This window comes from Emys orbicularis, chromosome 14 (assembly GCF_028017835.1).
Source record: "Emys orbicularis isolate rEmyOrb1 chromosome 14, rEmyOrb1.hap1, whole genome shotgun sequence".
Lineage (NCBI taxonomy): Eukaryota > Metazoa > Chordata > Testudines > Emydidae > Emys > Emys orbicularis.
This window is the reverse complement of record NC_088696.1, coordinates 32,070,660-32,097,036: the sequence shown is the minus strand read 5'-3', so window position 1 is coordinate 32,097,036 and position 26,377 is coordinate 32,070,660.

The window sequence follows — 26,377 nt, the reverse complement described above, 5'->3', positions numbered from 1 at the left end:
TGTTCAGGAAAAAATTAGGTTGGTGGGAAGTTAATTTTCTCTCCGCTCTCTGAAGCGTAGACAAGAATTTAATGATTTAATCATGATTGTTAGCTCTTTTGCAATCAATTTGTAATGATTGTGTAGCAACTCTCTTCAAGGGAAGCTGCATCAGGGAGGAGTATGCAAACAACTGTCTAGGAGGGCTGATTATAAATACTATCACATGTCTCTGAAGCCCATTAAAATCTTCTTAATGGTGACGTACTGATTCTTGTACCATAGCTGGGCAGATCTGAGAAGGGACTTCAGTTAGGTTGGCTTTGCAGTATGTATCAGTGTCCAAATTGTTTAGCAGTCCTACAGTGCTGTTGGAAAATGGAACATGCTGATCATTCCATTAATGCTGTTATATTGGGGATGGAATTAGATCCTATAGCATCTACTGCTGCAAACACACACCCACACACACATTCACTCTTCAGGTTTCTTTATCCAAATGGTGAACAGGTCCCTGCAAAATAAAAAAGGGCACTTAAGATGTTTAAATTGATAATACAACTAAACAATTACATGTTTTTCATAAAGGAAAGGGAACTTTAGCTTTTATTGTGGATATATGTGGCTTGGACTTGTCCCTATAAAGTTCAATACATAGATACTGTTGATATCCACAACCACAGAGTTGAGCTCAATGGGTTTATTCAAGTGACTGATTAATCTTAATAAAAATGGCTTGTTTGTTATTGGGAAGTTCAGTAATTTATATAGTACATATTGCTACTGCTGTGTTGTGGGATGTAATCCATAGCAACAAGGGCTTTTGTCACTGCCTGTCCTGTAACCCTTGGTGCCTTAAATGCACTGCTGCCGTGGCTGACAGCCTGGACATTAACAGTCAGCAGACAAGCATGCGGTATCCTGAGTGTCTATGTGCTGTGCAGCCTTAATTCAACACTTCTGACCTCAGCAGCCTGTCACAACACAACAGCTCTACCCTGGTTTCTAACAGCTTTGGTTACACCTGGCAAGATGGCCCCAACACACTGCCAATCCTGAATTTCCCCAAAACCATCTGCCCCGAAATGTCCAGCCCTCTCCTAGAACACAGAGAAAAAATAAGGTCAGTTTGCTCCTTTAAAGAGACAACACCCATTGGTTTGCCGTATTAACTGGAGTTTTCCATTACTTCAATTCAGACACAGCACTGGATTGGTTGAGATTAAAATAAAACAAGTTTATTAACAACAGGACATAGGTTAAGTGATTCCAAGTAAAAGGGAAAAAAGGTAGAAATGGTTACAAGCAAATAAAGTGAAAATATGTATCTAAAACGTATTTAGCAAGGCACAGTCTTTGTTTAAGATGCTTTTGCTCACCAATTACTCTTGGTCGAGCATGGCTGACGGTCTCTCAGCCAGGACCTTCCACAGAAGTATCAGGTGCTGGTTTCCTTTGCCTGAGGTGAAAGATAAAGATGGAGAGTCTCTCTGTTCCTTATACTCCCAAAGAACTGTAATTGCTCTCAAAGTTAGGAAGAGGGGCTCAGTCTCCTGTGTCTCACTGGGATGCAGGAGCCATGTTAATTCTCTGTCTCTCATGTTCAAGCTCAAGACCAGGGCCGACGAGAGGGGGGGGAAGCTGGTACAAATTACTGGGGCCCGGCGGCCCGGAAGGGGGCCCGGGGCCCGGCTTTCCCCCCCTCTTGTCGACCCTGTTTAACTGGTCCGCCCTTGCTGGGGGGCCTGAAAAAATTCCAGGCCTAGCTTCCCCCCCCCCCCCACTCGTCAGCCCTGTTTAGCCGGTCCACCCTTGCTGGGGGGCCCGAAAATTTTTTTTCACCGGGGCTCGAACCCGCTCTCAGCAGCCCTGCTCAAGACAACACCTGTTGGGTTGCTTGATACCTTTGTTTATGGCTAATATGTAAGCTGAGATAAACCTACATTCCTTTGTGTAGGACAGACCTGTTTATCACCTTTAGCTAGGCCAGGCTGTCTTCTTAAAGCTGTTCAGAGGGAATTCATAACTTCACATAAGAGGTTAACACATGCATTTGACAATTATATTGACCAGTGTGCTATTAGTTTTCAAATGATACTTTACGAGGCATATTTTGGACAAACATCATTGCAGTTGTGTGTGGAGTGTGAATACAGCTACCCTTTCTCAAAATGTCATTGGTGTAGTGTTCATGGGTGGCAACATGGATAGTTACAGATATGAAAAGTGTTCAGTCAAAATCCTCTATTTCAGTTTCATCAAAGATCTTTCTGAAAAATTCTGCTTGGGCTGACGTTTTCCATGCTTGGCATCCAATTTTACTTTTATCAAATACTGTACTTTGAAGGGAAGGACAATCCATATTGGCCAAGTAATGGTTAATTCCATGATGTTGGTACATGATGATATCTCTTTGTCATAGTTATTCTGGGACTGAATACTTTTACGATGACATCATTACTGTTTTAGCTGTATGTCAGCAAGGCTAAAAGGCTGCTGCCAGTCTACATACAGGCTTTTGCAAAGAAACACCCAACATTTGCCTGAACAATTCAGCCCCATTCTAATTGTTATTGCTTCTCTATTCAGCTGATATCCATGTAAATCCCTCAGGGGTCTATGGCAATTATTTCCATCCATGGACATTTTGGCCAGTCCTTGCCCAACGTGTCTGTGTAAATTCTTGGTTACTTTTTAACATGGTCTTTTTGAAAAAGAGAAAAAAAGAAATGGGCACTTCCATGCAAATCCAGCTCCTAAATATAAATGGCATAATGTCTCAGGGGTGTGCATAAATGTTCCCATGCTATCAGTTGAAATTATAGCATGGAAACCAAAGTATGGTCTTCAAAGACATTGTGCAATTAAGTTAATTTTGTGAGGTGAACCTTCCATTAGATCAGTAGAACAATAGTCTGATACTTTCAGGGTTTTCAAAACAGAAATTTCTTTGAAAAGAGAGAATTAAAGGAGGATTATATTTATTATGATATCTGAGTAATGTAATTAATATAAAACCTCTTTTTACCATTATTTTGTTTCTAAGGCTGGTGTGTTGGGAAGAGGAAAGGGGTGGGGGAAAAGCAGATAGTGCTTACCTCATGAAATATACAAACTCTTGAGCTTCTAGAACTGCCTCTGTGAATCTGTTTACAGCTTCTTTTTTTTTTGACTGGCTAAATTATAGTTTCACTGTTTTAAGTCCCTCAGGACTTTTCCAGAGATGATGTAACTAAAGCTGTGCACGTGCTGAAGAACCTCCTATCTGTCACTGTTAACTGCAGGTAGCACTAATTTACATATTTTTGGATGGCCTCTCAGAGAACAATATAATTATCTTTATAAAAATGTGCAGCACAATTGTCACCAGGGAATTAATATTGTGCCTTCAGAAACGTCTCATTGGCAAACATATGTTTGTTTTAAACTTGAGATTTTCTCCAGTGGTATCTGCATGGTCTTTGAGCAGCTTTGTTGTTGAAAGTGGATTTCAACAAAGAGATTTTCCTTTCTTTTAAACAATTCTGCAGAATTCTTGATGTGAAGTGGCCTTCAGTAGCATTCAGCAAAAACTCTACTGTGGAAGAAATTCAGTGGGGACTTCAGGCAGCCTTGGCGGATGATGGGAACAGGTAGCTATGTTCTGTTGTGGATAGTGGGGAATGAGCAGGAAGTGCTTTACAGGGCCACTTAGTTTATCACAGAGATTAGGTCCACCACAGGGCATGACAGGATCCTGGAAATGGGGCAATGCCACCACTTACAGGTGGTGAGCATGAGACTCAAGAAGTTCCCTATTGTCATTTCCTTGAGCCAGATTTCTTTGATTCCTCACCTGGTCTTTAATTCAGCGGCTGCTTCTGTTGGGGTTTCTCTCTGAGGTTTTCCTGTCCCAGTGACACGCCAAAATATAAAAAGCCCTGGGATAGCCCTGGGATAGCCCAAATCTGTACAGTCAATTGCAGAGCAGACTGGAGCTTCTCAGGGTGCCTTTCCTACATAATGGGAACTAGCAGGCCCTAACCTGCTACTTGCTTTGTTCTACGTGTGCATGTGTGTAAGAAGGGGCACAGAGGCTCTCTGCACCACAGTCTCCTACCGGGACTGGTGAGGAAACAAAACCCTGCCTCTCTGAGAAGACCCCTGAGAAGCTGTTGCTATTTGCAGACTTACATTTCTATTGAAAAGCTGACACTTAAGGTAAAAGTCCCAAATAGAATCATAGAAGTGTAGGACTTGAACGGACCTTGAGAGGTCATCTAGTCCAGTCCCCTGCACTCAAGGCAAGACTAAGTAATAACTAGACCAATCCTGACAGGTGTTTGTCTAACCTGTTCTTAAAAATCTCCAATGATGGAGATTCCACAACCTCCCTAAGCAATTTGTTCCACTGCTTAACCCAGACAGTTAGGAAGTTTTTCCTAATGTCCAACCTAAACCTCCCTTGCTGCAATTTAAGCCTATTGCTTCTTGTCCTATCATCAGAGGTTAATGAGAACAATTTTTCACCATCCTCCTTATAACCCTCCTCCTTTTATGTACTTGAAAACTGTTATCATGTCCCCTCCAGACTAAACAAACCCAATTCTTTCAATCTTTCCTCATAGATCATGTTTACTAGACCTTTAATCATTTTTGTTGCTCTCCTCTGGACTTTCTCTAGTTTGTCCACATCTTTTCTGAAATGTGGTGCCCAAAACTGGACACCGTACTCCAGCTGAAGCCTTATCAGCACAGAGTAGAGTGGAAGAATTACTTCTAGTGTCTTGCTTACAACACTGCAATAGTGTTACACTGTTGTCTCATATTCATGTTTAGAAAAACAATGTCCCATCATATATCAGCTGCTTCCCACCAAATCTCCCAAGTCTGCCCAGTGTCCATCCCCTCCATCAGAGTAAAAGGACCTTGCAGCATGTCTGGAAGGCCAACACATTCAGGTTCTGATGGACTGGTGGGTTTGGGAGAGCGAATTCCAAACTACAAGATACCATCATAGAGAACATCCTTCTGCTAGGCCCCTTCCAGACTTTTAGCTGAGGCACCTCCACTAACTGCCACTGTGGCAGAATCACAAGAATAGAAGGATAGTCTCACAGCTATGACGTCCTGCTCAGGAATTGTGAGCCACTGTTACCCACCTCTGCCTCAGCAAGTGAGAGTTTGGCTGTTGTTAAGATGTATGTCAGCTCCCTGACATGCCAGTCTGTCTGCCTTGCTAGCAAACTCTTCAGGACTCTGCCAGCCTCGCAGGTAACTCTCAGTGAACCCCAACTCATGAGTTCCCCAGAGACATCTCTCTGCCGTGTCCAGTGCCTCTCACTGTGACATCCACAGATATAATCACTTCACAGAAATGATCAATAGACAGAACAAAGGCAAGCCTGTTGGTTTAGCTGAGGACTCACCCTCCACTTTAATGCACAGTACTGAGATGGTTTTGTAATAAAACAAGAATAAGTTTATTAACAAAGAAAAAAGATTTAAGTGACACTAAGCAAGAATCCGAAAGACAGGTATGGTTACAAACAAAATTCTCCCATCAGCCTATTACTGTCTACATTGTGGGTTAGGTTGGTTTAACTGCGTCACTCAGGAGTGTGGCTTTTTCACACCACTGCGCTGTGTAGACCAGGCCTAGGCTCTCCTTATATCACTCAAAGTCCATTGTCTCTGCCTTAAGAGCCAGGAAGGTTTCCTGGGGTACAGATGATGTCCCCTGGCATGATTGTTAAAAGGTCTCTTCTCCCGCTTATTTAGCTTGATGACTTTGTTTATCTTATATGTAAATGTACTTTCATTGTCCTCTGCTGGTAACCAAGCAGCTTGGACAGGTAAATACACAGTCCTTTGTTTAGGGCAGGCTGGGGTTTATACTCTGCTGCCCAAACACATTTTAAGAACATATTTCCAGCACGCATTCATAACTCTTTGTATACAATCCGTACATACATCACACAATGATTTTTCAGCACCACAGTGTAAAGTAAGGTACTAGTTTACATATGATGCCTTACATGACAACAATCATATATATTATGAAAACAGTGTGTTGGGGTAATGAGTGTGTCAGGCCTGATGTGAATTACAGTATCGGGGGAGGAGGGGTGTGTGCCAGTTGGCTTCTAGGTAACAGCAGATATCCAAATTCCATACCATTTAGGGCTTCATTTATCATTAAACACCATGAGCTCCATTATAATAATATCATAAAGTGCATAGGGCACCTCATGGAAATATCTGATGCAAATACTGGCACACTGCTTCCCAATAGCAGCAGCTATTCAATATATTTTCAATCATTGTTTGGATTCAGACAAGATAATAGGGTCTCCTTCTCTAAGAGACCCAGCATAGGCAATGGGCAGACAGTAGAACACCACTAATTCACACTAATGACTGGGGGAGACCTGTTTTATGGTAATACTTCATAAAGTGCTAGTAAATGACAGTAGTATATTTTATAAAAATAATGAAGTCGTGATAATATGAGATCACTTTACAGCCCTCTGCTATTAAATCTTTGCTGAGAAGAGGGGAGGGAGATCGCCACGTTTTTGTGCAAAATCCTAAAGCAGGTTGGTGAAATGTAGTTTATCATGAGGTCTAAAGAGAAGAAAACCCTGCTCTCCATGCCTGTTGTGCAATTCTTCTTCTCCTGGGTATTCATTTGCCTGAAGATAAAGACAGGGAACTCTGCCACACACTAATTTACATCAAGATGTCTCTCCTCACCCCCAAACTATTCATATTATTACATTGATTAATGGAGCATTCTCTTTCTGGTGTGTTCCCATTTTCTTGGATGTCACCCAATATTCTTGTGAGGAACAAACAAAATCAATTACTCCTATGTGACGCTGTGCTCAGAGCACCCAGATCTGTAAGCCAGTTGCCTTAGCAAGAGAGCACTTTGCTGGAGTTTAGACTATGTGACAGCTCCCTGCCTCACCAGTCTATCCACCTTACAAGCAAACTCTTCAAGACTCTGCCAGTCTAAAACTTGTCTTGCAGGTAACAGTCAGCGAACCCAACATCCCGAAAGAAGTCTTTCTGCAGTGTCCAATCCTTCTCACTGAGCACTCAGGAGAAATTATTAACTTTGTTGCCTTCAAAGAGACAATGCACACACCAGGCTGTTAGTTTAGCTGAGGTCCCACACTTTAATATACAGCACTGAGATGGTTCTGTAATAAAACAAGGATAAGTTTATTAATAAAGAACACATTTAAATGATACTGAGGCAGAATAAAAGAGACAGAAAATGGTAACAAACAAAACAAAAATAACCCACTTTCTAGTTCCTCAAACTTCATTCTAGCAAAATATGTCTTTGCCTAAAAGTGTCTCAAGACACATCAGTGTCTCCATGCCTTCAGGCAAGAGGATTCAACATTCATACAATCAGAAGGTGCTGGCTTCTTTTTCCCCTATGGGATGGAGAACTAGAATGTCTTTTTGCTCCCCTTATATTTCCCAAGGTTCATTGTCTTTGCTTCAAAAGCCAGAAAGACTTCCTTGGGGGTTCAGACTCCCCTGTTGTGCTCAGCAAGCTGTTTCCTCCACTGCTTGTTTTGATGCTTTGTTTACCTTATATGTAAATATAATTTCATTGTCTATGGCTGAAAAAGCTTGACCTAGACAGCTAAAACCACAATCCTTTGTCTAAGGCAGACTTGCCTCCAAAACACATTTTAAGAACCTATTTCCATGAGACATACATAACTCTTTATACAAACCGTGCACATGTCACACAATGATATTCATGGCCACCATATTGCCAGTTATCATATGCTACATTACAGGACACTGCTTGGCTAAATGTTCTGACAACAGTGTGTTGAGTGTACCCTTGCCAGCTGGCATAAAGGGGCTGTTAGGGACATATCCTATCCCGCCAATCAGCACCTAAGAGTCTCCAGCATTCTGAAAGGCTTCTCTTTTGCCAAAAGAAATGTCTGGGTTATAACTGGCTGAGCCTTGTGGGATGACTGAATGGATAGCAAGACTTTTTGTTTTTCCAAAACAAATATGATATGATACTCCCATAAATAGAAGTGTTCTCTCCTTTATAAAAATAATATTTTAAATCCAGTAAAAATGCAGAGGGTTAACAAAAGCTGGTTGGAAAAGGTTTTTTTCCCCATGGTAAATTTTGACTGTTCAGCAAAAATATCAAGAGCTGAAAAATCAAAGACTGAAGACTTTAATCTTAAAACAGAATATTTCAATTTAGAAATATCACCACAGTGCCTCGTGGGAATTGTAGTTTGGGTGCATTCATTTCTGTGGGCCAGATTCCCTATCTGGATTATATCTCTCATGATGCATCATTGTCTTGCAAAGCCACCACAATGAATCTTGGGAATCCCTGGTCAAGGTGCATCATGGAAAATGTAGTCCAACTGAAGAGCTCAGCACGTAGAGAATGAGGACATGAGACATGCAATCTACAACTTCCATGAAGCTCCCTGAAGTACCTTGCTGGCATTTCAAAACCAAACATTTTTGGTATTAGGCTGAAAATTTTCAGCTTTCAGCAACCCCCTGCCCCAAAACATGGTGTGATCAGGTGACTGGCCCCATGAAGAGGAAATGGGGTCAAGTGCACTTGTGACTCATCAGTTGGGCTTAAGAGAAGGCACTGGGGTCATATAAAAAGGGAGACAGAGGAAAGGAGCAGGTGAGAGCTGCCTGAGAGGAAAGGAGAGACCCAGAGAAAAATGGGAGCAGCAGAGGAGAGCTGGACCATAGAGCTTTTGGGGAGAACTAAAGGTAAAGAAAGTTGTTGGTGAGAACTGGCCAGAGCTGTGGAACCCCTGCCAAGTTACAGGAGAGCTTGTGCAGAGACCCCCTAGGAACTAGGGGAAGAACCAGCCTGGCTAACGGAAGTTGAGCCGGAAACAAAAAGAGGGTCCCTGCTGATGGGTTGATTGGGCTCACAGGCAGGAAGGCCTGGGGTGAGTGGGATATCCCCTTGCAGCGGGCCCAAGTGGAGGGCTGCAGGAAGCCAAGCCCAGAGGCAAGGGGTTGGACCAGAAGGGAGTTTCCCTGAGCAGGGGAAGCCATCTCAGCTGAGGAAGCTTGGGTGAGTGGAACACTGCAGAGATACCTGAGTTGGTGCTACTGGAGAAGAGCAAATCTGTGAACTCTCAGGTGGGTGGCCTGAAGAGTAGAGTCCTGAATCGAAGGCAAAAAGAGACTGGTACAGACTGGAGACAGGTTCTCGGGAGGGTGACCTGGAAATGATGTCTCCAGTGGGAAAAGAGCTGTGATTCTGTTGTACTTTAGGGGGATTGGGAAGACTGATTTTATCACAAGGGGTCTGTGTATTATCATGTGTACATATACAAATTATACCCAAAGGTGGGACTTCAAATGGACATAGGGAAATGGTGAGTGAAGGGCAAGCTGAGGTAAGCATACTGGATGTTCCATGGCCTATCACAGGGAGGCGTAGAGATGTGGGTCACCCCATTGCACATGGTTTTCAGGTGTTCATATTTTTGTTGTTGTTAAATATTTAAAAATTCCATAGAAAGCAGACACTTTCTTCAACTGAAAATTTCTGTCCATCTCTAGTGTTAACACATTTGCTGACCAACATGATACAATGAGGTGGATTAATATTACCTGTTGGGGATACCCCTTATGGTACAATACTGGTCTTGTCTCTTGGGAGGGTGGCTATGAACATCACAACAATCACATTTTTCTTGTTCATGATGCTCAGAAAACCCATATTTACTGTTACAACACATAGTGATCTAAATCAATATCAATCCCCTATTTTACTAGTTATTCATACACAGTACGAATCAGTCCCTGTCCTTAAAAGCATATAATAGAAATAGACAAGACAGACAAAATGTTGTTATCCCTGTTTTATGGATGGAGGATTGAGACAGAGAGAGGTTTTGACTTACCCAAGGTCCCAGAAGAAGTCTATGGCACAGCTGGGGATTGAACTGTGATCTCTTAAATCCTAGTCCACAAGACCATCCTTCTTCAGAGGCAGTTTGAGTAGTGGATAGAGTACTGGATTAGGAATCAGAAGACCTGGGTTCTGTTTCCACTGGCCTGCTGGGTGACCTTGGGAAAGTAATGTAAAACTCTGTGCCTTGGTTTCCTTATTTGTAACATGGGGTAAAGATACTGATCTCCTTTGTAAAGCCTTTTGAGATCTGGTGATGCAAAGTGCTATATAACAGCTAGGTAATATTGTATCTTATTATGGAATAAGGGAAAAATTAGTAACTTTTACAGACATTTGCTGTAAGATGAGAAGCTCCCGAAAGCAAGACACAAAACCCTTGTTTTTTAACTATTTCCCTTGCCTTTTAAAGTGAGCAGTGGTTGGTTTAGAGATACCACCAAAGGTAAGTAGAAATAAAGTCATATTAACCATCCTTGTTCCAGTGCCATCTGCTGTACAGTACAAGTTGCTTCATGCTGAGTGAGAGCTCTGAGAAAATGATGTAAGCTCCATGGGCTAAAAAATACACACATCAGTTCTGGGCATATTTCGTGTCGTCTCCACTCTCTCGCATGGGACTAAACAGAATGTCTTTTCAGGGAACCCAGATCTTTTTGCAATGGCCCTGATAACTTGGTGTGACGTTATTGACATAATCTGGGACCATATAGAACATGGTTGCAACCAACATCCTGTAATGGCACCAAATCTTGTATAAAGGGGGTCAAATGAGGTGTCTTAGACAAGGTTAGGGTTTGCTGGTTATGATTATGCTGTCTATATGTGTGTATCAATTTTGTAGTTGAAGTTGTGAATATTGGCTCTATACTGTCTGTATTTCAAACTTATGCTATGCTTCTGGGTGACGTCCCGGACAAGTTGGTGTTAGCTCTGCCTAGCCTGCTTGATGGCCCATTAAGGACCATCAGCTATACAATTGACCCATGGAGAGAAGGCAAATACGCCTTGTAACTCAGCAAAGTATGCAGGAACTTGCCCATGTGACTCCAGACTCCATTTTGCTGTAATTTTCCACAGTAAGAACAAAGAGGTGTTCTTACACCTGGAAAAGACTATATAAGGCTGATGCCTCATCTCCAGCTTGTCTTCAATCCTGCTTCTTACCTCTGGAGGGACTTTGCTACAAATGGAAGCTCTACACAAAGGACTGATGACCCATCCCAGCTGGGGATGTATTCCAGAGACTTGATTTGAACCTGCAGTTTATTCTTTCTCTGCTGCAAGCCTGAACCAAGAACTTTGCCATTACAGTATGCAATTGATTCCATTTAACCAATTCTAACTCTCATCTATATCTTTTTCCTTTTATGAATAAACCTTTAGATTTTAGATTATAAAGGATTAGCAACAGCGTGATTTGTGGGTAAGATCTGATTTGTATATTGACCTGGATCTGGGGCTTGGTCCTATGGGATCAGGAGAACCTTTTTTTTCTTTTATTGGGGTATTGGTTTTCATAACCATTTGTCCCCATAACGAGTGGCACTGGTGGTGATACTGGGAAACTGGAGTGTCTAAGGGAATTGCTTGTGTGACTTGTGGTTAGCCAGTGGGGTGAGATCGAAGTCCTCTTAGTCTGGCTGGTTTGGTTTGCCTTAGAGGTGGAAAAACCCCAGCCTTGGGCTGTAACTGCCCTGTTTTTAGTAATTTGTCCTGAATTGGCACTCTCAGTTGGGTCCCGCCAGAACCGCATCGTCACACTTGGTACTACAAACAGTTAGCAATAATCATCACTTGAAGGATCCAGAAAGCATAGAAACAGGGACAGGTATACAGCAGTCACTTATTGTACGCGTGGTGGGACTAGAATGTCCCATATCTGGGAAATACTTCTATTGGCTGTGAGATCAGCTCTCTCGCTGTGAGATCAGCTACAGTGAAGGCAAGAACTATTTGCTGTTAACTTGGTCAAGTAAGCTATTACATACTCCAGCCTGTATTTTTGTCAATGGGACCTACTCTGTGTGGTGAGACCTTTTTCTTTTCTGTTTTTTTCCCCTTGACCTACATCAAAACATTTCCTTGCCCTCAGTAGGGGAAGCAGTGGTAGCGCAAGTGAGATCTGGAAACGTGATGCTTGTCTGCACAAAACAAAGTTATGACCTGACATCTGTATGAGACAAGGACTAAGCAGGAAAAGGGCCTGACAGGAGCTGTACATTATCCAGGATCACTGGTCCAGCTTCTGCCACAAAGGCATTACCATAATTGCAGACTATCTTTGAGAACCTGGGGTGCAGCAAATCGCCCCGTAAGATCACAACAACATTGGACTTTAAATATTTTAAGTACTTTCTTTCATTTAAGTAATTATTCATGTACAAAGCCTTTTTTTTTAAAGTCCCGTTGACGTTATGACACATGGCTGTGTTGGTAGTCATGAGAGTCTGATTTCTTTTTCTTTATCCACAGGCTACGCTATCCGCCTCTAGTAACAGGGACCTAATAGCTTTGTGGCAATCCCCTCTCGTCTCCTAAATTGACTGTGCTCTGCAGTCTCTTCCACAAGTCTTTGAAGATTTTTGGCTTCACTTGTTCATAGGCTGCACGCTAGGGTCAAGCTTCTGAGTCTCCTAATCACTCAGTTCTGGCATAGTCCCGTTGCCACTAAAGCCTCTTTTCATGCCTATTTAATGCCTTAGAAGTGCTTTCAAGTGGTCTTTGATAAATCATAGTAAGTGTTATTCCAGTTGCTCAATAGCAGTACCTGCTAGAGTCTTTTTCAGCTCCCAAGGCAGCCGTTCCCTCTTGCCTTATTTTACCAGCGACAGTAATTCATTCCACTTGAGCTGACTAGCTTATTTCACATTTATTTGCACATTATGAGCAGTGTCACTCTACTTACCCTCCAGACAGTAAATGGTTTGAAAAATGCAACTGTAACAAATATTAGGCAAGGGGAAAAAATAGGAAAATTGAACCTTTGCATTCTGAGCCCAAATAAAAACATAATGAATAAATAATGGTTTTGAATTATCTCAATCATCTGGCGTATGCAAAATCAAAGGTGCTGCATAAACTTGCATTATTCCTTTGAGAATACATTTTTCTCTCTTCTCTGTCAGCTAGTTTAGCTTCTTCAATGCAGAGTTAAATAAAATATCACCCATCAGGTCAGGAAAATAATTAGTCGTGCATTGTTGCCTCCTTCCTCAGCAATCAGACTTGACCCATATGTATTATGCATGTTTGCACCCTGTGCCTCTAAGAAATGGAATGTCTATAAACACAGATGAATTTGGGCTCGGTGTGTTTGTACCCAATGTAATACTACCCCCCCACCTTCCCACGCACACATAGAGAGAGAGTTGGAAAATTAGCCGGCAAAGGGAACGGATTTCTTGCAATCTGAGGTGTCGTGCAGACAGTAGCAAATAGCATAAAAGTGCTATATTCTAGTATAATGGGACACATTCCTCCATTTATATGGGAAGAATTACAAATAATACTATGAATAATAATAATAATAATAATAATATGCTTGACAGACAATTCAGACAATTCTGCTCACATGGTGCAGTGGGACAGAGGACATCAGTATAAAGGGTGTGGCCTCAGAAACTCACAGAGACTGAAGAGTCAAGGGGTTAAGCTGCAGATAAGGAGGATTGCCTTGTGATTAAGGCACAACACTGGGTTTCAGAAGATCTAGGTCCAGTTCCAGGCATGGACATAGATTTTCTGTGGAAACTGAATCACTTTGCCTGAGTTCCCCCTGTGCAGAGGATAGACATTCTATTTCACAAAGGATTTCACAATTTTTGAAATTTGGCTTCATTCCAACACACACCCCCCCCCCCCAAATTTCAAAATTCTCTGTGAAGGAAGATGACTTCCCAAAATTTCACTTGGGGTCAATCAAAATATTTCACTTCAACAAAATTGAAACATTTTGACTGACTCTTTTTATTTTGTATTATAGTAATACAAAATTTAAAAAAATGAAAAACCATTTCAAAACAAAAAATCAAAAATGTCCAAACGGGATATTTCAGAGTTGTCAGAACTTTTTTTTCCAGTTTTCTTGAGGGGAGGGGAATATCTGGAAAAATCAACTTGATTTCACAATGTGTTTTGATTTTTGGTGGAACTGCATATTTCAATGGATTATGGTTCCATCATTCTTACTCTGACCAGCTCAAATTTCTAGCTTTTGAGCAAGATTCAAATGTACCCTAGTGACTCGAAACCAGAAGGAAAAGAACCCAAAATGTATTGTTTAAAATTATGTGGTTTTGGCTCTTGATTCATGATTTTTGAATGCTTGGGGTTGGCAACAGAATGCATAACACCACAGAACCCAATCTCAGTTGGACCTGCTGGGATAATCATATCTGATATTGTAGTACCTATCCTCTGAGGTAATACAGGAAACTGCTGGGCCCAACAACTTCCAATGAAATCAAGGGGATATACAGATGCTCAGAATCTCTCAGCATTGAGCCCAGTAGACTGAATGGTCTTAAGGAAAAGTCCCTTTTCTTTCTGTGAGATGCCACTCCCCTGTCTCATATAATCTACTTGTGATTTCCTTTCAGCTCTTTCAATTTGCTGCATAAGGTGTGCAAGGATCAGGCTCTCTGCATAAAGGCTCTAACTAGCTGTCTCTCTCTGGGAGTGCATGAGGATGGTAGAAGGAAAAGGAAAAGTGTGTACAATGAAATACTGAAAAATTTCCAAAACTATTTTATATTTCTGTGGTGGACTTTGGTTTTGAGATTTCCACTCTGGATGGGGGTTTCTGACTTTAACTGAGTTTGACACTGTATCTGTCTGTGTGCGAATAGGAGCTGTGTGTGTATAGACCTGTGTGTGCAGTCATTGCACAGCAGCAGCTGCAGAAAACTCTTTCTAGGGGTGGACTGACACACGTAGAAATATCCAGGAGGACCTTCCCTAGTTTCACCCAGATACTGTAGGTTATGTATGGAATGTATCTCAGCCCCAGCTCCCAGCCAGCTAATATCTAGGAGTTAACAGTACTGTGACCAACGCTATTTTTGTACAGCCCTCCTGTGTCCTTTAGCATCAGACCATCCAACTATATTACTCTTCAGCACTTGGAAACACATATACCTGATTTCCCTACAGAGGTTTATTAATATCAACATTTTGTGATTTTTTTTCTATATTACAGGGAATGTCATGCAGTTAGATTAATAACATGTTTGGGGGAAGACATGTAATGATCCTTACTCCCACATGTTCCCTTAACAAACACAAAATGCATCTTTTGCTGTCTCTCTAGCAATGGAAGATACACTGTGTAGTTTTGTAGTCTGTGAATTGTGCAGACAGAGGTGTTTCCCCGCAGTTGACAATTTCTTTAATGTACACCCTGTTAACATAAATCAGTATTAAAGATACAACTGAATTTGTTTCTCTCCAGCATTCTGAGTGCCTAATACTTGCAGAGCTGTTCCCCTTTTTGCAGTTTCTCTCCGCTCACATTTCCTGTGCAACTTGCCTTCCTCTCAAAAGTGAATATCAGGCTTAGCTTCCCCTGAGGCTTTGCAGTTCAAAGTGTCCCAATGGGGGGCACCCAAGTGCATTGTATTTGGCAATCCTGCAGCCCTGCTGGCACTTGGTAAATGAATGTCACTTATCACACTGTGCTATTGCCACCAAGGATTCAGGACCATGTTGTGTCTGGGGAGGTAGTGCCCAATGCAGCCTTTTCCCACAAAGCCTTGTGCACACCTGGGTTACTGCCTGCAGGCCTTGTGCATGCTAACCATGGCCACCAATGCTAGCCTTGAATGAGGTGTGACCTCCTGGGAGTTATAGGAGAATTCCAGGTGATTCAGCCCAAATAACTTCTCCTGCCATGCCCATCCCAAGCAAATGCTGTAAATTGGCCCCAAAAGCAGGAGGAAGGATGATCTTGTGGCTAAGGCACTGAACTGGAATTCAGGAGATTGGGTTTCAATTCCTGGCTTTGCCACAGATTTCCTGTGGACTTTGGGAAAGTAATTTAATCATTCAGTACTTCAGTTATCCATGTATCAAATAATACTTCCTTTGTTTGTTTGTTTGGATAAGCTCTTGGAGCAGTGAATCTCATATTATATATACAGGGTCTACCACCCTCTGGCTCCAAACTCAACTGGAGCTTCTAGATGCTACTGTAATATAATGAATAATCAAGTGTAGCCCTTCGTTCATAGCTGTACTTCCATCAGCTATTGCTCTGGGTGACTGAAATCATGAACTTACTCCCAAATTCAAGTTTCCCTTGTTGAGTCAGTGGTCAGAACAATAAAATGTGTTGAGGTTTTCACGTATTTCCATCATTTCTTTCTTTAATGTAGGTGTCTGGACATAAAACCTAAGTGGGGAAAGTGCGCCAGATATTTTCATCCCCTTGTTTGTCAGAATTCTCCATTAATTTAAAATCCAGTAAATTGTGTCACTGTTGAGAGATGGTATTTCCTGGGTGGGCAGAGTTTTTCCCAACCACTTGGAGAAACTATTGAACTCTTGGGAAAGGGGCATAGAAAACATTTCTTGTTTCATTTCTTGTTTAAACATTTCTGTCTGTAAGTAGCAAACCCCATTGCATTTCTCCCTCAAGTTAGTAGAGCTAAGGCAAGAATTATTTGGTCTATTTTATGTTGTCTTCAGCTTTCTAAGCTTGATGATGCTGATGATTGATGATAATTATATATGAAGCTAATTACCCCAAAGAAGGCTAGAGGGATCCAAATGCTGGACTTGACATTTTCTTTGTTCCCTGAGAACAGGGCATTTACAGATTTGGTCATGAGACAACAATCAGTTATTCCTTTCCTGAAACTTCATTTCTTACAAGTTGTATTAGCATCCTTCCATGTTGGACCCTGAGATCCGATCACAACCCTTCCATGAATTCTAAATGAATTGGAGACAGATGTTTAAAAAACTTCTGATGACAGTCTAGAAAATGTGGTTGGATTCTAGTCACAGAATTATTTGTGCTGCTGCCTGTACTGCACTTGTTCTGTGGATTCATAAAGGGCTTTAAGGAAAGGAAGGATGGTTCAGTGCCGGCTTGAGACTCAGGAGACCTGAGTTCAGTTCCCTGCTTCTCCATGGGCTTCCGGTGTGAGCCTCTGTCGCCCATCTGTAAAATGGAGCTACTTGCTCTTCCCTACCTCAAAGGGGTATTGTGGTGATAAATACATGCAAGATTGTGAGGTGCTCATTTGCTTTGGGAAAGGGAACTATATAAGTACCTATGATATATTAGACATATTTCCCAGAGCTTTTATTGCCGTCCCTTTGTTAAACACTAGCCCCATAGGTTGGGATTTAGAAAATCAATGAGTGTTGTGCTCCTTAAATCAGGTAGGCACTTTTGAAAACCTCACTCTTAGTGTACAATAAAAGTCTTAAAAATAGAGTTTGTCTATGTTGTGTCCCTGCAGAATTAATTAACATGGTCAAATTCAGGCCTTATTATGGCTGACTCAGCTGCATTGATTTTACACCAAGTCTTATATTCTCCTTTATGGGGCAGTAAAATAATGTTATCTACGTGAATCTAAAGGGGCCAAATTGCTCATGGGTATGTTTGTCTTAGTGTATACGTGTGTCTTAAGATAGGTATTTTGGTATGTAACCAAATGTCCAAGAAATTTAAAAAAAAATGTATTTTGGTCCAATATGCAATATTTACCACCCTTATTGTATGATCTGGTCCTAAATTCATAGACTCATAGACTCATAGACTTTAAGGTCAGAAGGGACCATTATGATCATCTAGTCTGACCTCCCGCATGATGCAGGCCACAAAAGCTGACCCACCCACTCCTGGAATAATTCTCTCCCTTGACTCAGCTGTTGAAGTCCCCAAATCATGATTTAAAGACTTCAAGTCGCAGAGAATCCTCCAGCAAGCGACCCCTGCCCCATGCTGCGGAGGAAGGCGAAAAACCTCCAGGGCCTCTGCCAATCTACCCTGGAGGAAAATTCCTTCCCGACCCCAAATATGGCGATCAGCTGAACCCCGAGCATGCGAGCAAGATTCTCCAGCCAGACCCTCCGGAAAAAAGTTCTCTGTAGTAACTTTTAATATCCCATCATTGACCATTGTTACTAATTACCAGCGATGGCACGTTATTGACCTATTGACTAAAATCACATTATCCCATCAAACCATCCCCTCCATAAACTTATCAAGCTTAATCTTAAAGCCAGAGAGGTCTTTCGCCCCCACTGTTTCCTTCGGAAGGCTGTTCCAGAACTTCACCCCTCTGATGGTTAGAAACCTTCGTCTAATTTCAAGCCTAAACTTCCCGACGGCCAGTTTATATCCATTTGTTCTCGTGTCCACATTAGTACTGAGCTGAAATAATTCCCAATCCTTCCTTATTGAAACGTTCAAAATATGAGGCTCCGAAGTCTGGAGTGTTTTGGTTTAGGGTATACAGACTGTTTTTTGTTTTGTTTGTTAGTTTGTGTGTTTGTTGTTACAAAAGTTTTCTTTTGGCTCTTATAACGTGGTCTACTTTGTTTGATTTTTCACAATTCCATAAGACTTCCTGACATTTCTGAATTGATTAGAATGGAAATTTTCGCCTACTCATTTGTGAGGCCAAATCCTTGGATACTGATGACAGCATGGGGAGGTATTCCAAGTTTGGGCTCTAAAAGTAACTTTAAAATCACAAGGACTGTTTTCTTTCTAATAGGTTAGAGTTTAAAGGGGTAAGGAATGGCTCACTGCTTCCCTTTATTTTACTTTTAAATTCCAATCTTTTCTCTGCTCCGCTCCTTCCATCTCTACAGAAATTACATCAGCTGTTAAAAACCCTGTGAGCCAACTCCTAATCCTGACACTCTTTTCTCCCTTGTTCATCTCACTTACATATCCACATGCAGTTTGTACTCTATTTGTTAATTCCAACTTGATTGACTGCGGACAGCTTCTGAACCCCATAATCGCTGAAATACCAATGTTTCTCAGTGTAACTTAGTATTACACTGGTGTCCTGAGCCATTGTATTAAATGTTGTAGAATCTAGATTTACTGTTTCTCTTTGTTTGAACTTTTTTCTTTCTTCCTTTGAAACAGAATTCAACCCTGTTGGTCTCTTGTTTCTGCGAAGCATAAATCAGCAGGCTGAACCAGTGGCTTAGTCCATAGGAAAAGGAGCGACGGATACAAACACAAAGAATAATTAGCTTCTTGTTGGCTGTTTATAAATGTAATACCGGACTTCAGACAAGACTTTGGTATTTCACAGATCACACTGATAGAGCGCAGATTACAATTGTCTGCATATTTATCTATGGTGGCTCCCGTTCTGTGCCAGGCACTCTCCAAGTGCTGAAGAAACAGGGTCCTTGCTGTAAATTGCTCACAATCTAAGAACAGACAAGGGATGGAGGAGAAGGCGAATGGGTTGAATAATAGGCGATTTAAATATAAGTCAATGCAAGCAGCATGACACTATTGGGGTTTTAAGAGGGACTTGAATGTGGACTTAGGGAGTCCTTGCTGATGGACTTAGGGAGATCGTACCATGCATGGAGGGGCTGCATGGAAGACAGGGATGGAGGTGATTGTGTGGGGATCTGGACAAACTAGCAGACAAGTCTGTCTTGAAAATATAAAAGTCGCAGAATGAAATCCTCATCTGGGGAAGAGCCACTCATGAATCTCCTGATGCTTTGGGGCTTCCTCCTCTTCCTACCACTCAGGTTTGAATGGTCCATATTTGCCAGCAGGAGGGCTTTGGAGATCCTCTGGTGGGTGGCTCCTAACCTTGCCCTGCTCCAGTCTAGAATGAAATAGGTTCATAGGGATGCAAGTAGCTGTTAAGATATTTTCTGTTGTGCATGCTGTCCTACTGTATTCCAAATACTTCTTACTCTGCCTCCTCTAGTGCACCTTTGTCTCACCAATGTGCATCTCTCACATAGTACTGATACCTACTGTGCCATGCAAACTGAAAACAGCTTTGCCCCCTCCCTGATTCTCCCCCCACCCTTTCAAGCGCAGCCAGAGGAAGTCATTTGCAGACCTACTACCCCCTGGAACTAAGCTATCTATTATTGAGCACCAACTCCTGGTGCCTTTCAAGATATGCATGAGCTTCCCATGAAATTCCTGACTTCCCAAAAGAGAATACTTCCCCCATTCATGAAATAAACATGCCCCTAAGCCTTCCCCTGCCTCCCAGGAGGCACACCCTACACGATAGACCCCACCCCTAGAGACACTACTTTCTGTAATGTACAGCTGGTCAACAAAGGGGGTGATGGTGGGGAAATGTTTCAAAACTTTTGCTGGAAAAGTGCCCTCATTTGTGAAATTCAAATGAAAAATGTCCATCAACGCTGCTCCCATGCTACAGGCTTCTCTGAGAGAGAGCCCTTCTTTACCATACGCCCACAGGAGGTCTTGTCCTCTGTGTATGGCACACACCCCAACATATACTATCACTCTTTCACTCAAGACATCAGAACATTCCCTCTCATGGACTTTTCTTCATCATCTCCCCTGCCCTGCCCCTTCCCCCCAGTCAGGAGATAGGCTCCTTTGAATTCAACTGATAGAACGTTAATTAGAAAAATAATAATATTATAAAATGTTTCCTTCTGTTGGCTACAGAATGAAAAAAATCAGAGAATTGTTATGACTGTTTTATTTCTGGATTTTACCTCTTCTTCCCTCCTCCGCTCACCCCCCCCCCCATCTAAATGCTTATATGGCCCTCATCATTGTAAAATCTGAGGCACTCAGGCACAATGGTGGAAGATGACAAAGACGGAAAGGAATGCTTAAATCCCAGTGTATAAACAGCTCTGTTGGGAAACATAACAAAGGCTCTATTGTGCTAGGCACAACCGACACGCACATGGATATCTCCACCATCTACCGGCATCGGATGTAAACTGTATTTGTGCTTGGTCACTTGCTAGTATATTGGCAAGAATTCTACAAATATCTACTCCTGGGTAAGCATGTGTTACTTGTAATATCCCACTTCCTCTGCTCCAGCCATAATTCAAATAAGTGCCTCAGTTAACACTTGCATATGGTATGGTCATACAGCATTATCCAAGCCCTTGGAAGTAATTTTGGCCTGATAGAAAGCACTCCTACTGTTTTAGTGCTAGGCCATGACAAGCAGACATTGTCAGCTGTACTTGAACTGTGTGGTGGTTTTTCGACCGTTAGTCCATTAGTGGGGGCGGGGGGGGGGGGGAAGTGGGGGAGACCCTGACCTCATTTTACTTGTGACTTGATATTGGTTCAAAACCCCCTGGTGCATTATCCCAGTGAGCCACTGAAGAAAAATTAATGCTCTCTTATTCACTGCTGTTCTATTACCTATTCATCAAAAATATTGCTTTTGTGCATTTTTCATTATAAGAATCAACATTACCAATGTTAATAAAGACAGAACTCGTTTTCTTTACTTAGAAATAGAATATGTAAAGACATTGCCTCTTTGATGTTTCTAAGCCAATACAATATGTATTTGAATGAGGATAAAAGTCATTCTTTTAACAGAAGATCACCCAAGTCATTTCTGATGAACCTCAAGAACAGCTTTTTTTTTAAGAAAAGGTACTTGGAAATTAAGATTAAAAAGGGGAAGCACCTCTCTCAGAAGAAAATAAATCAAGTTCAGCGCCTGTATTTGTCAGGCTGCTCTTTCATGCAGTCTTTCCATGACATCAGCCTTCAGCATTGTGCTTAAATGTTGAGCAATAAGTGCCTTTCATTCAAACAAAATAGATATTAGAGTAGCAGGCAAGTTTGTTATGCAAAATGTTTGCACTGCAATTCCCCCACCACGCACACAACCTGGCCTGGTTTGTTAGGGCTTGCGAATAAAGGTTCCTTTTGCTCAATCCACAATTGGTACGTTAAGGGGAAGGAGGGGGAGAATCCACTCTTCAAAAAAGTGTCCTGGAGCTCCACTGCCAGGGAATCCCTCAGGGCCAGCTGCCCCCGTTAAAGGAGGTTCCCCATGGGAAGAATCTCTGAGCGTCCAAAGGCTGAGTTATTCTGAGTGTGGATTCCCTGCAGGGGGTGGGGGAATGATACATGTCTCCCTATTAAGAGCTGATATAAAGCGCAGCCAGAGGAAGTCATTTGCAGACCTACTACCCCCTGGAACTAAGCTATCTATTATTGAGCACCAACTCCTGGTGCCTTATCTATTAATTAGCCCTTTTCATAGATACAGAGCACTCCTGTAACATCCCTAGCCCAGTTACCAGCCCAGGTATTCACCACACATGGATCCTGCACTGTGGAAAGGGCCCTCTGCAAAAATGGTGCTGCAAAAGTAACTGACAACTCCCATCATACAAATGAGAGCTCTGGTGCTTGGTGCATCCCCCCACCCCCCTTTCCCTATGGGCTGAGGCAGTTCACACACAGGCTGGGAGGATGATCAGCTCCTTACAATCTCAATGGCTTGAAATGGGTCTGATGGTATCTACCTCACAGTTGTGTCTGTGCATCTTTAATTACTGTTTGGGGGGCAGTCGATGAAGAAGGATGCCTAATAAATATTAACATTCAGTCAAGGAACGAAGTGACTAATAGCCGGCCTGAAGGGAGGGAGAGAGAGCACCCTCTCACAGCCATGTCCAGGCGGCTACTCTGCTGTGCTACCCTGAACACATGCAGAGGATGTTGCCAAACATTCAAAGCTTGGAGCAAAATTTTCCCAGTTTCAATCCCTACTTAAGCACCTAAAGATGTGACCTGATTTGTAGAACTGCTGAGCACCCACAATTCCCATTAAACCACTTAGCGAGGATATGGAGTTAGGTGTGTCACAGAAGGACTGGCCCCTCGAGAGCATCTCTACACAGCAGCTGGGGGGTGTAACTCCTAGCTCGGGCAGACATACACGCATTAGCTCTGATTGAGCTAACCCCTAAAAATAGCCGTGTGGCTGCAGCTGCTCAGCTTGCACCTGAGTACATACCCCAGGGGAGCGGGCAGGATCGTACTCGGGTGGCTAACGTGAGCAGCGGCACTGCTCTCTAGTTGCTAGCGAGCTTGAGCGGAGCTAATGCGTGTATGTCTACCTGAGCTGGGACTCTCACTGCCAAGCTGCTGTGTAGACATGCCCTAAGAGAAAGGGATCCAGGGCACCTGATGACCTGCTGCCCAATGAGAAGGCACCTGGGCCTTACAAAGGGGGAGCTAGCAGCAGGGGAAGGACTGCTACCTGTGGACTTCTCTCATCCCAGGGAGGTGAGGGAAAGAATTACTCAGAGAGCTACTGAAAGGATCTGTAAGGGAAACAGCTGGAGGAGTTGCTGACAGCCTGGAAATGCAGGCCCTCAGAAAGGAGGGCTGTGAAAGTCCCTGAACCTGAGGGAGGAGATTACAGGCCAGAGAGACTTTATTTTGGGTCTGGTAGAAGAGACCTTTATTTCAAATTTGTTTAGATTTCATAAAGGAGAACCCCAGTCCAAAATGTAAGCTTTCTACCTTTGTACTATGTGGAGTTCTTATGGGGGCCCTGAGAAAAGGGGAAACTGAAGCAGGGTGATGCAGAACCCTGTTTGGCCAGTAGGGGGCACTATGGGGTGGACATGCCCTTTGACAAGGTGGGCACTGAGGCTGGCCTTTTCAAATGAGCCTCCAGGAGTTAAGTGCCCAACTCCCATTGAATTTCGAGAGTCACTCCTTTAATCTCATTTGAAAATCCCAGCCTGACATTTGACATTTTTGGCTTCAGTGTAAGAATTCCACACATGATAGAGAGGGCTGGATTTTTTGCACAGCTCTGAACCATTGCATAGAAGGCGAGCGGTGAATCATGCAAAAGCACCATTATTCCCATAGTTTGTGATTCCCTTCTATTGTGAACCTTGTCCATAATCAATGGACAAATGGCTAGAAGCGGGATGTGCTTTGAATAATTTCTTTGTTTAGCATTGTTCAGAAAGTCATTTGATTAGCAGATGTGTGTTGTGTAGTGCTGGCTTTCTCTGAACACTCCAGCACCATTTCCCCATAGAAGTTAGATGGTTTAAGGACTTTGGCTGCAGCTAGGGATTTTTCAGTTTCTACCCTCTCAGCCAAGGGCCTGGAGACAACTGCAGAATTTTCAGAACAATGAAATCGATTTTTTTTCTAAGTTTGAAATGAACTTATGAAAATGGATGTGTTGTTATCTAGGGGGTAATGCACTCCTTTCTGTGAGCTTAAGATGTGTTTTCTGAGGTGGGGTAGACTTCAGTGACCAACTTAATAACCTCTTTTCTCTTAGCCCCCTCGCCGTGTGTGTTTTTTGCAGTGTTTGGTTTGTTTTAAAACAGCAGAGTGAAATGTGAATGAGCCGAAACAGTCTCCTTGAAATCCACAATCTTCAGAAACTGGCTTAAAAAATGCTGGCTCCACTCCCTTGCCAAAAGGCATTCAAGCAAATAGTTTGTTTGTTCTGTGTATATGTCTTCCAATCTGCATTCTGTTGTTTTAATGCTCATTTAGGTGTTGGATTGGCAGCTGTGGCTCTTTATCCACAGAGTGATAATGGCAGCACAGGCTTCCCCACAGCATTGCCCATCTATTTTAGATACTTATATGCCTACATCCCTTTTGAAAATGAAACGTAGGCTCCTAAATCAGTTAGGCATTGCAATGTTGAACACAGTAATGCCTAAATACCTTTCAAAATCTAGCCCTAAGTGAAAGTCTCCTAAGTCCTAAGCTAGGGTTCTTACCACAGGACCATCCATCCACTCATTGTGTCCTCCCTAGGCAATACACCTTTATGGGACCACCTCTACACCATTACCTACACTAAAAAAGTGTTTTGATCACGGTTGAGAAGTATCAAGTTAGCTGCCATAACGCTGAGAGTGATCAATGTAGACAAGGACAAACTGTGTTGAGCATTTCAATTTAAACCTTGCTGGGTCAACATTAGCTGACATGATTCTGAACACAATTTGTCCTGGTCTGTGTCTGCCTAGTCAGCATTGTGTCAGATTTGGTAACATTTTATAATGTAGCTAAGGCTTATGGGTGAAAACACAAAGGGAAAGTCCCAGAAATTAGAATGAAGGAGACAAGTATATAAGCCTAGACATTTTTTTTAAGTGCATTAATATTTTGTGAAAGCTTATCTTTTTGCGGGGGAGAGGGGAATAGGAGGGATATTGAATTTTGTGCTAGCAAGTTCTTTTATTATTATTTTTCAGTCTCTTCCTGCTTGTATTGTCTACTCTTAGGTGCTAGACATGCTTGGAAAATTTTTATTTCATTTAGTCATGCGGATGAATATTAGAAAGAATTTGCCACCCACTTGTGAGTGCTACATCTGATCTGCACAGTTTCCAAAAACATTAGGGTCTTTGGGAATCACATTTAAAAGGTGATATATTTCCCCTCTGAACTGTTTACATAGGAAATGCAATTTATAAAGTCTAGGAAATGTTAGCAGGAGAAATGTTTTGTTACCTAGGCCACTCTGATCAAGGTCTCCAAATAAATAAATAAAACATCAGCACAAAATATATACCTAGGGACTAACAAAGGATGAGCTATTTCTGATCAATGGAAACTAACAGAGGCTCATGTGACATTGTTGGTCTGATGCTTGCTTCAAGGTAGTCGTATCGGTTTCCCTCCTCAAAAGAAGTGTTTTAAAAGAAAAGCGTTCCTTCGATGTCTGTTCTCCAGGAGTCCCCTATGCTTGCTTGGTTGCTATTGGCTATTTTACCCTAATCGTTTTAGAAGTGCAGCCTGCTAGTCCACTCCATTTCATAGTACATGTCATTTTTATTTTGACTGCACCCTCCTCACGAAAGGCTGAGCCGAACATCCATACTCACAAGAGCCAGCCTTGCTTAAGCAAGTACTGCCATTTACCCATAGGCTTCACTGCATGAACCTTGGGCAAAGAAGTGTTCCAGGAGCAGGCTCAGTGTCCAAACGTATGCTTTTCGTGATCCACGTCCAAAGCAACCAAACATGAGTATTATCCATCTCTGTGTACATTCTGGGGAATGCTTCAAGTTCTCTGCTGGTCTGACTGCTGAACAAACCTCCAATGCAATGTCTTCAAAATAAATTTAAAATATGAGCCATATGCTGTGACTCTCTCTTGAAATCACAATTTAGTGCATCAATACTGTGCTCTTTTTATTATGGGCTATTGGCAATGCAGTGGGGCTGATTTTGACACCACTGCTGACTTCGAGCTGTGCTCTGCACTGTGAGTGGTCCCACTCAATGTGCCTGCTGGAATAATTGTGCACTACTCCCAGTGAAGTTGACAGAATCTGCTCCTGTACGTTAAAACATGGGGAAGGCAAATCATTTTGGGATCAATGGTGCAACAAGGTCACAGCCTGCTGTAAGGCTCAGAGCATTTCTACGCTGCCCTGGGGGCATCCCGGGGAAGGAAGTATGGCTCAGCAAGCCAACCTTCT